This window comes from Equus caballus, chromosome 17 (assembly GCF_041296265.1).
Source record: "Equus caballus isolate H_3958 breed thoroughbred chromosome 17, TB-T2T, whole genome shotgun sequence".
Classification (NCBI taxonomy): Eukaryota; Metazoa; Chordata; class Mammalia; order Perissodactyla; family Equidae; genus Equus; species Equus caballus.
In genome coordinates this window covers 38,214,882-38,222,504 of record NC_091700.1, presented here as the reverse complement: position 1 = coordinate 38,222,504, position 7,623 = coordinate 38,214,882, and the positions used below count along the sequence as shown (strand labels likewise).

The 7,623-nt window shown below is 45.0% G+C and overlaps 1 protein-coding gene across 2 annotated transcripts in view; it reads left to right on the top strand.

The window, feature by feature from the left end:
- Positions 1–1,282: 1,282 nt before the first annotated feature.
- Positions 1,283–7,623, top strand: part of LOC138918366 (phosphatidylinositol 3,4,5-trisphosphate 3-phosphatase TPTE2-like) — a 257,717-nt gene continuing 251,376 nt past the window's right edge. Inside the window, exons 1-3 of one of the 2 annotated variants that reach the window (XM_070239617.1) lie at positions 1,289–2,002; positions 2,604–2,706; positions 3,071–3,179. The gene's annotated coding sequence lies outside the window, so the exon portion shown is untranslated. Of the gene's footprint in view, positions 2,003–2,603; positions 2,707–3,070; positions 3,180–7,623 lie in introns of both variants that reach the window. The other variant, XM_070239618.1, reaches the window with a different exon arrangement.

Genomic DNA, 7,623 nt, shown 5'->3' with positions numbered 1-7,623 from the left:
TAGCCTCTCAAACTTCAGTTAAAGGGTGGATGCAAATTCTCTGGAGGCTCTGGCAGAGGGAAAGGGGCGGGACGTGTCCCAGTGCAGATGAAAATTTCTAGGAGATCCTACCTTCCATGTGATTGGGCCATCTGATAACCTAGACTCTTAATTAATAGATTTCCTCATCTCAGAGCTCTTAATCTTAATTTCCATTCTAACTCAGCTATGGAAAGTCTTAGAGCTTATTTCCAGGAACAGCTCTGCCTTCTGAAATAATATTCTGATATCCTTCACTTTGACCTCAACCTCCAGCCCTTCCAGCCTATGTCCTCAGTATGCCAAATGCCAGTTCTTCAACCGTGTCAGGATCTTCAGTCCATCAACGTTTCCACCCACTCTCTAACCATTAGCAACCTATTTTGTCTTCATTTCTTCCTTCTTTCATTGATTTCAAGGTCTATCACTTAAACGACATCCCAAACACCTCCACCTTATTTCCTTTTCATCATGCCTGCCTGGCAGAATCCCAACTCTGCCTCTTCCAGGTCTGCCCTCTAGTAAGTGATTCAGCCTTATTTGATAAAATCACACACATGAGGATATTGGTGCTACTATGAACTCATGGTCGCAACTAGTGTTCTGCTCCAACACCAAGTGAAAATCCTTTATTCATTCACTACTTCATTCATTCCATTCCTATGAAGCACCTTCCATGTGCTAAGTACTGTACTTAACCCTTGTGAACCCCAACACAAGAAGCTTCCTGCCTTGTAGAGTTTACATCATGACCTTCTTAGTCAATCCTCTCTTCCATCCTATTCAAGACTATTTCACATATTCTCCACTTTCCTCAAACTTTTGTTCCCCCGGCTTGATGGGCTGGAGCCCCTACAAAGAGGAACCGGAACCCATCAAATGGGAACTTGACATCAACAAACCTCCAAAGAGACTTATATCCCACCACTTCTTTCCTTTGTTTTCTTCTGAAAGCAGTATCTGCACCAGACTTTCCTTGTCTCTTCCTTTCTCCATCCCAAGAGTTTTCACACTGTATTGTAACTTTTGGCTTGGCTGTCTCTCTTGCCTGAAGACAGGAACACTGTCTATCCCACACACTGCCCTGTCCCCAGCATCTGGAGCTCAATGTGTAGTGGCTACTCAATAACATTGGGAATAGTGAACGAACCACAGGCTGGATCTCCAGGAGGAGGCCCCGGCCAGCGTCCCCTGAGGGCGGCGCGCGCCCAGCGCCGGGGGCGGGGCCAGCGCCGGGGGCGGGGCCAGCGCCGGGGGCGGGGCCAGCGCCGGGGGCGGGGCCAGCGCCGGGGGCGGGGCCAGCTGGACGCCCTTCTCTGGCGCCCTCGTGGCGGTTCAACGAACTTCACCTCAGGAAACCCAGATTCCCCTCTCTGGCTTCCCGGAGACAAGAGTTGGGCACATAATCTTCCAGATCAGGGTCGCCAGCCTTTCCGCATGTCCAAGCGTCTTTTCAGCCTGCCCAGCCCGAGGGGCTTTTCCGACATCCCTGTCAGAACGGCAGGGAGGCTCCGGAGCCCTCCAGGGCCCTTGCACTTCCTGGCCTCAGACGGTGCTCCGGTGCTCCGGTGCTCCGCGGCTGCTCAGGGCTGGGCCTCCGAGGTGTCGAGCCCTCTGTGCTGAGAGTCCACGAACATCCTGACATGAGGTAGTCAGGAGGACTGCTGTTTATTGAACCGCCATGAGGAGTCAGGGCTTCGGCGGGCGGCGGGACCCGAGGCCCAGATTCCACTTTTCATGGGAATCTGTTCAGACCTGTCCGATAGAGCTGTGGTGAGACGGAGAGCGAACAAGAAAGGCGCTGCAGACGGGACCAGAATTGAGGACTTGGCGTGTGGCCCTGCTGCAGCTGCCACGTGGCCTTGGGGACCAGCCCACAGCCATCGCCCGCCCCTGCCCCTCGCTGAGAGGCGTTAGGCCTGGTCAGAAAGACTGCGGGCGAGACCTCAGGCCGTCGGCCGCTGCCGCTCCGCCCGAGACTGGGGTAAGCATCCCGCGCTGTCTTTGGGGGGCCCGGATCCGGGATGTGGAGGGTGCTCACGGTCCCTTGTGACCTGCTTCCAGAAGAGCTGATCTTCCATGAAGCTCGGTGGTGCCAGCAGCGAGGCCCACTGGAAAGGTGCGCGGGAGGCGGCGGGAAAGGCGGGGACAAGGCCACGTGCCCCAGACACCAGGACACTTCGTCCTGAGGCCTCAGGCCGCCTCCCGCAGGTGGAACCCGACGGCAGGCTGTGTACCCGGCGGAGCGTCCGAGACCGCTGCTTCCATTCCGCATCTGATGCATCCTACGCTCCTCAGGCCTGGTGTTCCATAGGATCTGTAGCCGTGTTTGTTCCCCCCGAGGGGGAGGGAAATGAGGGTTTTTCAAAAAGCTTTTCTGAGAGAGAATTCCTACACAGTTCACCCCTTTCAAGCCTACAGTTCAATGGATTTTTAGTATGTTCCCAGAGTTGCGCAGCCATCATCACTATCTAATTTTAGGACGTTTTCATTACCCCAAAAAGAAGCCCCAGCTTATTTCTAGTTTTCCCTAATTCTCCTCCCTACCCTCCACCCTCCATCCCGGGTCTTTGTTTTGTTGTTAGTGCCATGGTGACTCCGAGTGACCCCATGGACAGCAGAGTGGAACCCTGCCTGGTCCTTTTGCGCCATCCTCTCAGCTTCCAGCGCTCTATCAGGGTTTTCATGGTCAGTATTTTTGGAAGCGGGTGGCCAGGTCCTCCTTCTTAGTCTGTCTTAGTCTGGAAGCTCTGCTGAAACCTGTCCACCATGGGTGACCCTGCTGATGTGTGAAATACCGGTGGCAATGCTTTCAGTGTCACAGCAACATGCAGCCACTACAGTATGACAACCAAGAGATGGGTGGTGTGGTTTCCTAAGAACTAGGAACCCTAGTTCTGAACCCTAACCACTGGACCACTAGGGTTGGCTACTCCTTGTGTAGGCAACCACTAGTGTACGTTCTGCCTCTATAGATATGCTTATTCTGGACATTTCATATAAGTGGAATCCCACAATTTGTGATCTTTTATGCATGGCTTCTTTCCCTTAGCATGATGTTTTCAAGGTTCATCTGACTTGTAGCACGTCAGTACAGTCTTGCTCAGCATGATGACATTGTGATCAAAGATGGATGATATATACAAAGGTGGTCCCATAAGGTTAGTATCATATAGCCTAGGTATGTCGTAGGCTGTACCATCTAGGTTTACGTAAGTACACTGTATGATGTTCGCACAATGACGGAATCACCTAATGACGCATTTCTCAGAACATATCCTGGTCGTTAAGTGACACACTTCATTTCCTTTGTTGCTAAATAATATTATGACTATCCCACATTTTAAATAACCCTTCATCCATTTATCAACATTTGGGTTATTTCTGCTTTTTGGCAATTATGGATGATGTTGCTGTGAACATTTGTGTGAAAAGTCTTCGTGTGGATGTATGCTTTCATTTCTCTTGGGTATATACCAGGGAATTACTGGGTCATATAGTAACTCTGTGTTTAACCTTTTGAGGAACTACCAAACTGTTTTCCAAAGTGACTGTACCATTTTACATCTCCACTAGCAATATATGAGGATCCCAGTTTCTCCTGTATTTGTCAATGCTTGTTATTATCTGTCTTTTTGATTATCACCATCCTACTGTGTGTGAAGTGCTATCTCATTGTAGGGAAATGCGTTTTTAACAGTTGTTTCCTCATTATAAAAATGTTATAGAAACAATTTTGAATAATTTGAAAAAATTACTTTTAATATATGTATATATTTCTTTCCAGACATGGTTTATATAATACATGGTTTTAAAAATAAAAGTAAAAAAACTTTTGACATTCAATCATAAACATGTTGTGTTTATGTAAACTCTTCCTACACATTATTTAAAATAACTATGATATTCTCTGAGGTGGATATACCATATTAACTTAACTGTTCTATTTTTCTTTGACGTTTAGGTAGTTTTCAATATTTTGATGTTATAAGACTTAGGTTTTTCCACATAATTGTTTTTACTTAAAATTGATCTTGTTCCAAAAAGCATCAGTATTTTCCTGAATTTCAGGAAAACCCAAGGTTCTACCCATGGGCTGCTGCTCTTTTCTTTCTACTGAGTTATCCACTCAAGTCATTAGTTATCAGTGCTAACTTCTTCTCTGAGCTGCAGACTCATAAATTCAATTGCTTCCTAACCTCGGTTTCCCACAAGTACCCCAGACCAAAGATCTTCAAAACTTAACCCATTATCTTCCTCTATCACCAACCTCGTCTTCCTTTTTATTTCCAGCACCAATAATTAGCACCCAGTCATCCAAGGAAGAAAGACAGGAGCCATTTTTCCCCTTCATCCTTCACAATAACTAGTCAGTCACAAGTTTTGCTGATTTTGTCTGCTTTTTCTAAAGTCTGTGCCTTCTCCCAGTTTTCCCTGCTACACTGGTTTTCAGGCTCTCAACATCTCTCACCTAAGCTGTGCAGTAGCCTCCTACTTGATTTCTAATCCCTCAGCGCTGTCCCTCTTAAATTCTTTCCCCTCTCTAGCTCTAGACAACCTGCCCACCACAAAATCATCATGAAACACCCCTACTTAAAATCCTTCAGCGATCCTCTATTGCCTAGTAAATAAAGTCTATATTTCTTAATATGGTGTAAAGGGCTCTCTATTTTTGTAGATTTTGGTACTCTCTGCTCTATGTTTGTTACTAGAATAATAGATAAATGTCTACATTTTCCCCTGAAGTCCCCATGCTGTTCAGTGCTTCCATGTGTTTGTTTATTATGTTTTTTCTGTCTTGAATTTCTTCACCACTTTTTTTCTCCTGCCTAATTACTTACTGTCCTTCAAGCCCAAGCTCAGGCATCATCTCCTTCAGAAAATCTACCTTGAAGTTCCAGAGTGGGCCAATGACCCTTCTTTCTGCTCCACATAGTGTTGGTCTCTATCTTTGCACTTCAACATCCTTTTAAACCTACCTCCTGAGAATAAAGTTTCTTATAATTTCAATATCTATAGTCATTCCGTTCATTCCTTTTTCTTCTGTTTATAATTGTTGTTGCCTCCTGCTCATGGTGGTTTGATTCCTCATATGTTTGCTAGATTTTATCAAGAGCTTGTATTTGTCTGAACTTTAACTGTGAGAATCCTGAGGGACCCGAACTGAGATGATTTGCCTTGGTTTCTCCTGGGTGCTAGGGGTCACTACCAATCAGGAACTGTTTCAATTTAATTTATTGGATTGAGGTTTCTTGAACTGTGATTGTAGCATAAATTCAAATCCCAGCATGAGAATAAGGCTGGTTACAAAACATTAGGGAAGACTATTGAAATTATTAATGTTTTAAAATCCAGTGCCAGCAGATATACTGACTTGCTTGTAGGTTCAATTTGCCAGCATATAGATTTTTCCAAGTTTATCTTTTCAACTAAATATATATCCAGTTTGGGTGCCTGGATATCTGTGGAGGTCTCAGAGTCAACTGCACACTTCTTTAGGTTCAAATCCTATTACTTGGTTAACCAGCAAAACTCTAGATTCCCAGGGATATGTCAGAGCTTTTCAAAGCCCTCTCTTGACATCTGTTCCACAGTTTTTTTTTTTTTTTAAATGTTACTGTTACTGAAAGTTTCTGAACTTGGTGCCAATCCAAATAATGAGAACAGAGTTTTGGGTAATAAGGAAAAAAACAGTTTTATTATTTTCTTTCCCAGGCAAAGGGGGTACCAGTTAGCTAATGCCTTAGGAGCTACTGGCTCCCTGTTAAGAAGTGGGTAAAGGGTTTTAAAGGTTTGCTGCTTGTAGGGAAGGAGAGCCTGTGACCTTGCTGATTAGCGCTTTCCCACCAGCCTGTGTTTGGCCTCATGAGGCTGCTTGCAGAGAGGTGAATGGTGAGATAAGGGAATCTGCAGGTGGCTAACCTTGGTTGTCTCCCTCCGTGGTAGATGGTGGATTCTGGTGCCAGGAAGCCAAGGAGTTGGGGCCTGGGAAGCTTCAGTTTCTTGATATTCTCTGGACATCAGTTTTCCTGTAATAAACTTCAAGGACCCATGATTAGCCAAAACTTTAGTGTGAGTCCAGTGTGAGGCCACCTGGGCTTTAACAATTTGTAACTTATATTTGGTTGTAAAGCTTAGGGAGTCAAAGGTTAAAGAAACAGATATTTACATATGAGTGTAACTAAAGAAGCAGGGAAAGGGGATGAGTGCTTTCTGGTTTTAACCCTGTATATGCTGGGTTTAATGCAGGGGAACCAATATGAGGGCCCGTATTAAGTAAAAGCGTGTAACGTTACCTATTGTTTGCCCCACCTCCTATCTACCACTTTAGGCAGCCACATGTTATCTAACAAAGCTCTATGTTTTTGGTTTTGACACACTTCCAGGGCATCCCTGGTTTCCGTGTTGGCTTACCACTTTAGTTTCAGCTCTAGAGTGTAAGAGTGTATGTGTGTGTGTGCGCACGCGTGCGTATGTAAACATTTAGTACTTCTCTTACTTTCTTGTGAGTTTAGCATTTAAAAGTATGTTTGAAAGTAATGTCAGTGAAAATGGCAAAGTAGAGACCTCCAGATATTCTTCCCTTTATAAAAGCAACAAGAACACTTGGGGAAAATGGTGAGAATCAACTTTTTCAAAACTCTGGAAATTAACCAAAGGCTTGCAGCCATTTGGGGAGCATTTATTTAAGAACATAGGCTGAATTTTGGTGGGACCAGGGGGCTCTGTGATGTTCTAACTTGCCCTATTCCTATCACACCCTCCCCAGCTCCATAGTAGCCTTGAAAACCAACATCCTGCAGTCATGGTAAAAACCAGCCTCTTGGATGCCATTGGAGGGAATAAAAGGGGATTGGACTCATTCAAAGCCCCATTCCCAGAGAACTGTCATTATTTGACCCATCTAGTGGGTCCCTGGGAAACCCCACTCAAAAGACTGCCTTTGACCTGACTTGTAGCTCCTCCAGCCTCTTCCCTGAGGACATTTGTTGAAAACAATCAATCAGAGGCAATTGTCAAATGTCATAGCTTCCTGAGGTGTAAATAGCAGTTGGGGCAAACAATAGGCTAACCAAAATGCTTAAAAGAAAAAGCTGTGGAATGAGATGTCCATAGGGAGCTTTGAAAAACTGCAACACATTCCCAGGAATCTAGAAGGACACCTGTACATCTTGGGATGTGCACGTGTCCAGGACTTTGCATACTTAGGAAAGATGTGAAAAGGCCCAAAGCTCTCACCTCTGGCTAACCTTGAGGCTATGCTCAAGAAGAAAATGAAGGTTATGGTGGAGTTGTAAACTTTTTGGCTAAATGTTGAAGGCATACTCTAACGTGCACACAAAGCTCCTTCTTAACAACTGAGAGACTTAGTGATTCCAGACATCTGAGGGAATCTCTGTCCAATTATTAGCTGACCATTATGCAAATCAAACTGACTTTAGTGGTCACACTGCACAGAGAATAGAGAGTTTACAGAAGTAGTTCAGGAAAGTCATTAAACAAACACACAAAAAAACAGCATCAATAAACCCTGAGGAAAGGGAAAAGTCTGATTTCCAGTTGTTAGTATTCTTTTTTATTTTTCAGTGAGGAAGATTGGCCCTG